This window comes from Camponotus vicinus, unplaced genomic scaffold, assembly GCF_025532165.1.
Source record: "Camponotus vicinus isolate PSW18456_S1 unplaced genomic scaffold, iyCamVici1.0 SCAF_9, whole genome shotgun sequence".
NCBI lineage: Eukaryota > Metazoa > Arthropoda > Insecta > Hymenoptera > Formicidae > Camponotus > Camponotus vicinus.
This window is the reverse complement of record NW_028141981.1, coordinates 8,583,565-8,596,591: the sequence shown is the minus strand read 5'-3', so window position 1 is coordinate 8,596,591 and position 13,027 is coordinate 8,583,565. Positions and strand designations below refer to the sequence as shown.

General features: G+C 30.5%; 1 protein-coding gene and 1 long non-coding RNA gene across 8 annotated transcripts in view; both read right to left on the bottom strand.

Annotated features, from left to right (window-relative positions):
* Nucleotides 1–13,027, bottom strand: part of LOC145976652 (uncharacterized) — a 193,622-nt gene that overhangs the window by 136,725 nt on the left and 43,870 nt on the right. The gene's annotated exons all lie outside the window — the stretch shown is intronic.
* On the bottom strand, nt 5,639–8,268 carry LOC145977480 (uncharacterized). Its single transcript, XR_014440509.1, has 4 exons — nt 8,246–8,268; nt 7,809–7,979; nt 6,429–6,589; nt 5,639–5,995 (listed from the first exon to the last, which is right to left on the bottom strand). It is a non-coding gene; the product is annotated as an uncharacterized LOC145977480 (long non-coding RNA).

Below are 13,027 nucleotides of genomic sequence, written 5' to 3'. Positions count from 1 at the left end.
CATAGCTTTAAAGATCACTAACGCTGATAACCTCAGAGAGTTAACGATTCGCCATTTTTCTCTCTCGTCAGAGTCTAATTATATGAATAAAGGAAACATATTTATACGCGTAATAATTTTATAAAGGAATATAAGGAAAAAAGATTAAACATGGAGACTAGCACATCTCAATCTCTGTAGAATGTATTATTTTAAGTGTATAACTAAATCCTTTATATCATAAATTTATTTATTGATTACGAATTTATTGATTACGAATCAGAAGTAATATTAATTTATTTAGGAAAAAAATTGATTGTTCCAAGATTATTAATTTTTATAATAAAAAAACAGCCAAATTTGACAAAATTCTGGAAAATATTTTTATTTATATTTTAAATTAGTATCTAAATTGCCGTTTTGATATTGATAAATAGTTTAATAGAAAATGATTTTTTTTTAATAAAAGGAACAAATTTTGACTATTTATTTATAATGATTATGCAAATAAAAATTTATGACTGTCTAATTTTTTTCTATACTTGTTCATGTACTGAGGACTTTAGGAAAACAGAAAGATCGATACTTAACGTCAAGAAATTTGTTAAAATAATTAAAAACTGAGCAGAAAAAGAATCATTGAGTAATCCATCAAAGTATTTCTCATAAAAAGGAAATTTTATTTTCAAAGACTAATTATATGATCGCATTAATTTTCTTTCTTAATCTCTAAAAGCGCATCTCACTACGATATTTTCCTTTGCAAACATCATGTGAAATCGCCCGTGTAATTATTACTATATCCACGTTACACCGCGATATATCAATTGTACAGGTATAGCGATAACGCGGTGCGTGAAAAACACGTTGATAAATCGTGCGTGTTAGAAGTCTCGATTATTTGGACAGCGCGCGACACGCTGTTTTCGCGCTAATGTTTTACGCGAAGAAGAATGACCGCGTTCGCGATAGAGGCGAATTTACGCGGAAGAGAGACGTCGGAAATAATAGGTCGGTTCGTCGCATACATCGGGGTGATTTGCAGTGAAGTCACCGCGTCACACCCAACCGGCCGTGCAATTTCCATTCGATCGGGAGAGGAAAAAAATGGAAGGAGAGAGGAAAAGAAAGGGGGCGGTTGTACCGCGAGAGGTATGCGCGAAATGCCGTGCGTGGCTGCACGCATGCGAGACCGGAATGTCAGTGGACGGGATTCCTGTAGCCGACGATTTTCCCTGGCGGGAAATGAGGATGCTCGCCAAGATCAGACGTCCCGCGCGAAGACGTATGCGTGCGAACGCACGGCAATTTCTCAGCCGAACGAAACACTAAGGGGCAGATGCATTAAGCATTCATAGCTGTAAACTATTTTAAAATGCAATAATAATATGATTTATAAATAATAGAATTTATGAGAAAAATAATATATGATCTTTAAAAAATAATAATAATAATATGATGTATAAATAATAGGATTTATAAAAAAAATTTATTGAAAAGAAGAATATAAAGTCATCAGTCAAGCTTATATTTGAGAAAAATATACTCGATTTCTTGCTTGGATTTATACTTTGTGCGTGGGATTTGACAGCGCGACATGTCATTAATTAATTAAAAGTTGCGCTTCTACTACTTACTACCGGATGCTCGAAATACGAAATGCGCGATGAAAAAGAAGGACGTTGACCGGATTAGTTGCGGTCAATTCGACATCGCGCGGTGTCGTCATCAGCGTAACCGGTAATGACTGACATCGCGCTCGATGCCGGACGATCGGATCGCGCGATTGATAGTTTGCGGCTGGAAACGGTCGTGTTCTTCTGCTCCCGGTCGTCACGGGGTACGGGATAGCCGCGAAGCATCACTCTCTCACGGCCCCGAGACCAGCGCGACACTTCAGCGTGTGTATCGTGTAATAGACCGAGCGAATGCTCGGTAATTTTCTGTTAATAACTCGCTAGCCTTTGGCCTCGCGCATGGACCACCGGGTATAAAATTGTCGATGAGCCCGTCGTATATGCGTCTGCTTTTACTCCGACTCCATCCAGTCGCGGAAATTGTATCCGAGCAGCGCAAATTCCACGTGTTTCGTACATAAGGATTAATTAATTCGCTCTTCTCTTTTCATGTTAGAGAAGAGATCGGCAAAACTTTTCTTAGCTAAGTTCGAGAAGTTTTTTTATCAGGTATAAAAAATCTGCGTAATGTTAGAATGATTTTGCATTTTTTGTTCTTGATCTTTACTTTGCAAAAACAAATTGTGTGAAAAATACCGATGTGAGTCAATTTCAGATAGGATTGTCAGATATTAGATTAGTCATGATATTATCTTGTTTCATCTTGAAATTCAAGACAAGCTTAAGAGACAAGATTTTTAATTTTTAATTTTAGTTATTAGCACTATACCGAGACTAAGATTGTCAAGATTATTAGTTTTTGAAAAAAGTTAAAATATGTATATATATGAATTAGATGAAAAAAATACTACTATATTATACGAGTTTGAAAAATTTTATTTAATAAATAAAAATATTTATATTAACATTTATATTAACAAATTTAGAAGCAACTAATGCAATAAACAATAAAAAATTTTACACAATTATTTAGCTACACAAAACTTTGCGTACAACACATGTACGGTGTTCTAATTATGTTCTAATTATGCACGTAAACCGTATTTGCATCCTGGCATCACTGTATGCAACAGTTTTTAAAGTTAACAAACATATATTGCATTTTGAAAAATAAATGAACGATAAATAATAATTATCTTAAATTATATTATAAAGATTAATGTTAAATTAATTAATGTTAAATATATTATTTTAAATAGTCGTTCAATATTAGATAAAAATTGTTAATAAACGAGATAATACAATCAAGATAATACAAGTTGAGATTTTTACTACAAAGATTCATTCAAAACAAGATGAGATTCAAGAGAAGATTTATAAATTTTCAATAATATTAATACAATATTTTCATAAATTTATCGTCTTGTTCTGAATCTTATGCTATCCTACTTGTTGAGAGTGGAAGAAGCAATGAAAACCATAACCACGATGTTGTGTGATCAACGACATTGCTTATCGAGATTGAATAACGAACATAAAAAAAGGCTTGTATGGGAAATGATCCGATCGTTAAATGTGTGACGAACGAGAAAAATGGGAGAACACGTAAGCATTCCGTTTCTAAGGCGAGACCACAAAAGTATCTAATCAGCAGGTTCGACGCTTAAATCGTCGTCTTGCTCCATTAGCTCGCACAATATCCGATCTTACATTCTCTGGAATCGGTCGAAGCGCATCGGGACGCGATACACCTCGAGTTGAATCCGAGGATTCGCCCAGGATCCCTTGGTTGCACTACAACAAGATATCGCGCGCTTCTTTGTGTTATCGCGGATCGATATTTACCGTTGTCGAAGCTGATCGCGCGCACAAACCGATCGCGGTCGCGAAGCGGTTTTACTGGCTATCAGTGCCGTTTCCGAGATAATCTCCTTGCCCGGTGGTCCAGAATATGCAAACGGCTCGCCGTAAAGGTTCCTGCGAATCATTGATGAAAGAGAGAGAGAGAGAGAGAGAGAGAGAGAGAGAGAGAGAGAGAGAAAGAGAGAGAGAGAGCCAATCGTAATAAAGAATAATAAAATTAAGGATCGGAGACAACTCGTTAGCCTTGTCGTATAGATAACATCGCAACTTATAAAGGAATTGTATATGTTGCAGGAAGATCGAAAACATGCATAATTAGAGGAGAAATTTATTCCTTTGTTATACAAATATGTAATGAAAATATGTATAAAAGATTAGATCAGGAAAATTTAGAAAAGAAAATAATTATGAAAAGTTTGTCTAAAAAATTTAATAACATATCATTTTTAATACAATCAGAGGGAGATATTTAAGATGTAACTTATTACAAATAAAACTTTAATTATAATAAAAATGTAAGTCACACACGCAGAATCTGTCGATTAAGTAGAAATTTAAAATCTGAAATTTATTCACTTATACGTAATAAAAGCAACAACTTTTGATCAAATAAAAAGTAAACTAAAAATTACAAGTTGTTAAGATTGTAATTTAAAATTGTTTACTTATTATCTTATTAGCTAAATAGATGTTTCAATATTAAATTTTAAATATATATGTATATGTGTATATATATGTATATATATTATTTATACATATATCTAATTATAAACGAGAATTTATATAGATTACGTATTCAAATGAATTATATTACCGTATAAGATATTCCAATAAATTGTATTTCAAACTATTCCAATAGTTCGAAACACAAAATTCAAACTTTAAATTTAAACTTTTAATCGAATGGTTATGAATCTATTTTCAACAAAAGACTCTTCGAGTGAATCTATAGTATCAATTGCAGAAAATAAACAATTTTTATTTATTGCCTACTCATAATACACCGTCTATCTTCATATTATTTAAAACTAGTCAATTTTAAATTAGCTTTTTCCCTAAAAATATTATATATAATTTTAATTCCTACTAATTTATTATCTATTACAATTATAAAATACTCTATTTTATAAACAAATTGAAAAATAAAAAGTGTATTATTCAAATGATATAAAATTTTCTTCTAGTTCACATCTATATCATTCTATAGCAATTTTAATATCGCAGATTAAAAATATATTAAAAATTATTTGCATGATTTGCAACAGTAATGTTATTCACAAATTGTAGGTTCAATACGATTATGTCCGCTGAAAAAAATAGATTATTAATAGTTTATATATCTCTAATTAATTGTTTAATTAAAATATTTAAATTCATAATTAATATCGATTTTGATCAGGTATACCCTCTTTAAATCAAAATTTTTTTTCTTATTGCATATTTTACTTACTTGAAACAATTCATGTCTTGCGAGGTTACGGTAGAGCCGATCTTGCCTACAAATTGATATCTAATAAGTATTTGATATAATTTATTTCATTATCAGGTCTATACCAGTATAGTTAAGTATAACTTAAGCATAATTAAGTTTGTATCGATTTTTTTTGTTCAAACAGAAATTTCATATTTTAAGTCATTACCGAAATCTAATCAAATTAAATTTTTACAATTAGTTTCTTAAATCATTTTAATCGAATCAGATTTTCTATTTAATTTCTTATACTATTACATCTAGTTATTTGATTTTTCATGAAAGTCAATTATTTATGTTTAAAATTATTTTATGAAAACAAAATTTTTTAAAATCATTTTATTCTACATTTTATTCTACGTTTTTTATTTATTTTTGCACAAAATCATATTTATTACACGAAATCATACTTATTTGATTGTGTTATAATTTATTTATAAAATTTACATTTACATATATATAAATACTTATATTTATCATATATATTAAGAGCAATTTTATCTAAATATAATTAATAATGATAAATTTTTTATTATTTGTTTTCTACTTTAGTTATTAAAATTTTTACAATTATTATTAACTTTTTATAGTAAACTAAATATTTGATAAATTTTTTTCGTAAAATAATTATGCAATAAATATTCAATTATTTTACTTCTGACAGTTCTTTTCACTTCTAGCATATAATTCAATTGAACAAATTGGTTTTAATTCCATGTTACAAGCTTGTAATATTATATATGTTAAGAAATTTTAACTTACGTCAAAACATAATGTTCGATAAGTATCTTGATAAAGTAGCATCCGTGGCAAAATAATGCAAACATGTAAATAAAAGAAATTAAGCGATTTGTTGTATTGTCATTGGTGTTTTGCTCAGAGAATTTTATGTCAAGATTTTCAGAAATATTCTCGAATTTCCAAATTTCCGAATTTTTAGTAATATTTTCCGAAGTGCTATTCTCATGTTCCGAAATGTTCTTATGTTCTATTGTATACATATATATGTTGTTTATATATATATTCGGTTGTTTATATATATATGTTGCATTAAAATCTTTGTCATAACTTGTTGATAATGATGTCACATTTTCTGTTATAGTTCCTAGAAGTACAGATATTATTAATAATTAAATATATTAAATTAATTTTATTAATTAGTTTTCTCTTTATAACATTCTATTATAAGAAATATTTAAATAGATATATAATTATTTATTAATTTTTACTTTTATTTTATTTACTTTTTTATTTTTATTACTTTTTAATAATTTTATAATTATTTACATATAAATAAATTTTTTTAGTCATAAATTAAGTTAAATTTAAATCGATTTTTATAGCAAATAAGTTTTGTTAATTAATAAATTAGTGCATTTTATATATTTATTCACTATTTAACAAAGATTTGTATCTCGAATATATTTTAGTAAATATTTTAGTAAATATTATTTTTTATATTTCAAGTATATGATTAAGAAAATAAACAATAGATTGAACATATAAAACTCATCGAAGCAATAAATGATTAATCTTACCAAAAATCACAATGAAAAGGATAGGCCATAGCGATTGCATCTTAATGTGTGCGATATTGCTTACTTTTTTCTTTTAATAACTTTATCTAAATAAGATTGTAATTTTCTTAATTTTTTTCAATGCGTTATTGTGTATCAATATCGTAATATTATTTCAAGCCCTGAAATTAGCGACATGTTCATTTTAAAAGTGACATATTAAGTATATTGACAGCTTTAGTTTTATACGAAATAAAGAAATAGAACATAAGAAACATAGAATAAGAATCAAATTTAGAAAAATTTACTACAGGATGAAAAATCATAATAAAATACAATAAAATATATTTAAAAAAATAACGCTAGAATTAAAATTTTATAGTTTGGTTTAGATGAAGTGCTAATGAATTGGCTTTCATCACGTATTCATACAGCAACTTTTCATTCAAAGCCTGGAAACGTTTGTCACAATTAAGAGAATAATGTAAATTTAATTTAAAAATGTAGAATTATTAATAATACGATTGTAATACAAAACGGAATAACAATACTGATGTATTTTGTTTTATACGTTCTTATAATATACTTTCTAACAGAACATAAAAATAAATAAATCTAATTTCAAAGATAAAATTTTTTTAGAAAATTCGATATTCTTTTATGATATATATATTTATAACATATATAAATTTGAATATAACAGTTAAACATTTTCATTAGTTATCGACTCTTGTCAATATTGCTGTAGTGCCCACACAAATATGAAAACAAAAGATGAAATAAGCTGAGTAATAAGAAATAATGAAATTTTGTTTATAAGAGAAAATTCGAATCCGAAATATATATCTGTTATTTCTGATAGGTCATAAAAACTAAAAGAATTTTAAACCTTGCACAACGTATTTAATCTTTTGTACGTGTCTTATTGCGATTTTTTCATAAGTAAATTATAATTAATATTAATGTGAGAGAAATTAGATCTTATATAAGCTACTACTAAGTAATTTTTTACTATATTACATTATATATTGTGAAATGAGAATCATATTAAAATAATCGTTTGTATTCCTTATCATTTTTCTCAGATATGATAGAACAAAATTAAACGAGAAATAAGATATCGCGAAATTAAAAAAAATATATTATAGTTAATACACAAATAATGATTATCAATGTGCTTTGAAAAATATATACTCTATGATATTTTGGGAACAATATCTATGTGTATTAGCAGTTTTGTTACAAATTATAATTATAAATACTGTCCAAGACTCAAAAAGACAAGACAAGTTAAAGAAAAATTAGGCATGATAATTGTTATATTGAAAAGCTATTTATACACATATCTAACAGATTGTGAATATAAAAATTTTTCACACACACAATAACGTTTCTCAATACCTCTATCCTACAAAATTGGGATCCAGCAATTTTTGTATGTCTTCTGTTCACGCACGACAACAGACTAATGTCGGGTGTTCGACAGGATGTACAAATGTAGTTCTTAGCGTTGATCCACTCGCAAACATTTTCGGTCGTCAATAACGTTCGGTATTGTTTATCTTCTGAATTCTAATAACGAACTTTCTTGTAAAAAAATAACCAACAGTGAAAAGAATAAGAGAAAAGAAACCATATCGAAGATTTCTGTTCTGTAAATACGTTTCGTACAATATTGCTAGAAATTTTGTTCATTATAATTAAGCATATTCTTTCTTTGTTTTCATAAAATATAAAAAACTTTTTCAATGAATAGCTTGTATGAATTTGAAAAATATTTATATATAAAGATCGGCATGCATCTCTCATGGCATGCATCGAATACACTCATAACCAACCACAATAATCCTCTGTCTTGAGATGCGACCGAGACATTTATATTCCATTACATTTCTCGCTCGCATCGGCAAAGCTCGGTATCGCGATGCGCGAATCGCTTCGAAGACTTTATTTATCTCGTCTTGTTATAATCCCGTAGTCGTAACCGCAGTCCTACCTCATTACCGATTAATTAACGGAGTAGAGTCTCCCCTCGTTCGCTGTCGACTCGGACAGCGCGACGAATATAACAGTATCGAGATTGTAACTACGTGACGTCGTCGATTCCGTTCGAACTAGACTCTCAGCTATCCTTGGTGCAAAAAGAAGGAAAAACGATGATCGCGAACATGTTCGTTCGCCGCTATCATTTATCCAAGATGCACCAGCGAAGACATTCTTCGAAGAAACACCGAGTGAGCATAACTATAGTTCGAAGAAATATAGTGTATATATTATACTCACAAAATACTCGTAAAATTGCAGGAGTTGTAATATTGAATTATAATCAATATCTGAATTTAATTAGAAATTTTTCTTTTATATATGTACATATATAAATTTATTAAAAATTATTAGAAATTTAAATTTGTTTTAAATTAAGCTTATTAGAAATTTAATTAGAAGTTTCTCTTCTATATATAATATTTATATATAATATTGCATTTATTAAAAATAAGTTATTTATATATATGTATAAGACGAATTTGAAAAATTAAGAAACTTAATAAAAATTAAGTTATATATATATTAAATTTCAAAAATTAATAAAATTACATATATGTACATATACATATAACAGATTATGTATGTAATATAATTCCGTTCTGTGTCTTTATCATCGAAATTACTGCGAAATATGATGTCCGGTGCATCGAGGCGCGCTTTTATATATCGGCATTACGATATTATATCTCGAAGGGAAATTGGTTACGCGCTCTTCTGTTAATTTTACGACCCGATCAACGTCGATAGCGCGTTACTGCGAACAACGGGTGGAAAGTACAAGCTATTATTCGCGCGGCAACCGGTGTGGGAGGTATCGTTACACGCAGATGTCGTACTTTAAATTGGTACCATTACATAGACACGATATTACGTTGATAAGCCTGTCGGATCGCGCCATGGCAAATCGATAGTTCGTCAGTTAAGAAAAGCTTATGGTGAAAAAGTTTATCGATGCTCCGCGCGTGGTCGTCATATTTATGATTCCTGTCCGCGACACGGGTCATAATTGTCAGTTTGTTTGTTAAAACAAGCGGTTGGCTTTCGCACATTGTGTGTCGCGATTCGTGTTATTAATACATAATGAAACATTATTATATTCTGTACTGAGAGAGAGAATCAGTGACTTATAAATATATTATTTTTTATAGAATAGATTTATATTTATTTTTTGGTCATTTTATGGGCGATAATTCTGTAATAATTCAAAATGTTTCAGTCAACTTAGAAACTTACATCGGATATCAAATATATCAATCAAAAACAGTACAACTACCTATCATACCAGTTTTTTCTTACGAAGGGCTAAGGATTTTTTGATGCACCTACGAACATAATGCGGTAGATACCGCAGTTCTATTTTCTTATCTATTTCATCACATAAACATAGATTTTTATATATTTAAATTTAATATTAAAATATTTTTAAATTCATAATTATTTTTGTCAAGAATTATCAAGAAAGCTCGTCATTGATATCAACTTTTTATTAAATGTTTAATCCTCTCGCACGATATCAGATAATTTAATAATCAGATTTGTCTACCGTGTGTTAAAAATTCCACTCAAAATTAAATAAAAAAATATAGAATTTATTTACACTCCTATAATTTATAACCTGTGAGATGCTTCTTATTCAGCTTTGCTTTATGAATCTGAGCCCGGTGTTTGTCGTTCGAACTGCAGCTTTATTACGCTCGTTAATTATGCAGTTACGCATTTATGCGCAATGCACGCGATCCGGTGAAGCGACGAAGATGACTCGTAAACGAAGAGAGAGCGAGAGAGCGTGGGTGAAGCAAAGTATCATCGCCGTTATGTTTCCACGTGGACTTATCGCGGCCGCGGGAATCATAAACTCGCGGATATTCGCGCTCGTGTGGCACGTCGCATTCTTTTAATTACACGCGCGCCGATAGGGCATTTTGCGCGCGCGACACACGAGCGCTTAGGAACGGCCGACCTTTGTAAACGCGACGTGGTCATAAAGGAAAAGGCGACCGAGCGAGGGAAGGCGCAGTTAAGGAGATAAAGGATCCCCGATTCGTCGTCGCGATCTTCCTCCTCGTTGTCGCCCGAGAAAACCTCAATCGTTCCTCACCGCGACCGGATGTTGTAAATGCATTCATTGGCTTCCCCACCTGCAATCTCGGATGTTCATCTGGCAACATGCAGTTACCGTGTTACAGTTAGTGCTATCGTAAGGAATAATGCGCTGCCTTCGATTGCGCCGAGTCTTTCAGACCCCAAACTTCAGTTTGCATAAAAATTATTTTTTACTCTTTATAGAATGGGTTTATTTTTAAACTTCCTTCTTAAGTAAAATAAAAAATTATTTATGTGCTAAAATCAATTGTAAATGTTTTTTTTGGATCATTCAAATATAATTCAGAACTTTCATATATCATATATTGATATCAGAATTTTGATTTGATGATTGACAGCTGTTAATGTTACTGTCAACTCCTATAAATTAGAATACATAGTTTTGAGATTCTAAATGTACAAATCTGTGATATCAGTATTCAAATTTGACAGCTGTCAAAAAGTCCTCATGAATTTGTTTGCATTTTTTACCTCTGAATCTTAAAATCTATTTTTATAGCGAGATTTTGCAAGCGTTTTCATTTTTCTCATTCGAAATTAAATATAAATAATAATTTTTTTAAACTTATAATTATATGAATGTTTTATGCATTTTTTTCCGTTTTTGTTATTATATCGGACAGGAAATTTATTTTTAAGCTCCATGGGAGTTGCTTATTTTTCGTAATATAACACTAATACATATATACAAATTATAAATACAAATCAAAATAAAATCATGAAAGAAATCCGTTTAAATGTCAAAGAAAAACTGTTTTAAACATGGAAAGAGAGATGTACTTGAAGGAATATCGAAAAGATTAGAACAATATGTTCTAAAAAAGAAGATAAAGAGAAAAAATTTTCTATTTATTTACTTTAGAATAAACAATTATTTTATTATCAGAATATTTTAATATATAGACAATATTTCATTTTTTATCTTACTTAAGAAGGAAGAATTATTTCAGAATATAATATTGATAATTGCTTGAGTCACAAAACAATCTCTATTCTGTATCTCTAACATCTTCATTAGAAAATGTAAACAGCGATGCTTGATACGAGATATTGTTGATAGATACATAAACTGTTAGAATTAATTAGAAAAGTGGAAAGAGGCGCAATAAAGATATCGATCAATGTTCGCGGTTCTTTTGATCAGAATCAAATCGTGGTTAATGGATTGATTAATTAAAGCTTTGATCGTGAGGCTATGCTGCTCGTAAAAATGCGGCACGCTCGCGATCTGGGTCACACAATACGCCATAAATTTACAGGTGCATTCATCACTCGCGATCCGTGCGATTCCAAAAAAAAAGCATGAAAATTTCATGCCGAAAGTTGTCTTGAAAAGCGCAGGTGTGATGTCTGTCAAAAACCGAACGCATTCGTTTTCATTTTAATTTGACGAAAAAAAATTACAAACGAATTCATATTTCACTTCCTGCATGTGCACATATTTATATCAATGCATAACATTTGTTTATCTTCAATTTTTTTAACGTTTGTCGAGAAATCACGAGCGACTTTCCGATCTCTCTTTCTCGAATAAATCGCGACGAGACGAATATTTATAACTATTAATATTCGCTCAAGGAATTTCCGATTTTATCGTTGAGAAAATCGGGGATATTCTGTCTCTCGATGATTAACGATGAAAAAGACCACAGGAATCGGGTTCCTCGATGTTATGTTGCGCGTTTCCCCCGTTGTGTTCACGCCACGTGTGAACGGGGACTTATAGCGGCGAGAGAGAGAAGAAGAGCGACGGTCCCACCGAGACGGTCGTTTCATGAATATGCATGGCTTTTCCGTGCGTTGCTCCCAATTTGTCACACACCGTGGCATTATCCCATTTCGTTAATAAAGTAATGTTGCGCGCGCGCATACACTGGATTCTTTTGATTTTTCTCTCTCTCTCTCTCTCCTTCTTTTTTCTTTCTCTTTGCTACCGCACATTGCAATTATGTAATTCCGTAATTGCACGGCGCCTTGCACTCCCACTTCCCTGCGGCTCTTCTCCATCGTCATCTAACAAGACGCGACTTTATTGCCGAGTTTCTTACGCCCGTTGAATATAACAGATGCATGAAGAAAAAAGGCTTGCTTGTAAAGAGAGAAGAGGAGAAAGAAAGGAAACAGTCAATTTTGATTAATTAATTTGATTTAATAGAAACTTGTAGTTGTGAAGAAACGTATTGCACGTTTCGCTTTATTCTAGGATCACTCACGGATCGATTCACGGATCATGAGAAACGTGGGAATATACTTAACGAGACGCGAGGAAAAATTTCCAATGGCTGCAATGCCGCGTATAATTAAACGTCGATTGAAAATCCCATGCGAAGCGAGAAAGAAGCAATTTCGTCTTCGTAGAAATCTTATTAACTTTTTGTTTTAATATTAGTAATTCAAAAAAAGAGTGTATCTTTTTTCTAATAATACATATTAATGCTTTATAAATATTATAGCCTCCTCTAATTAATTAT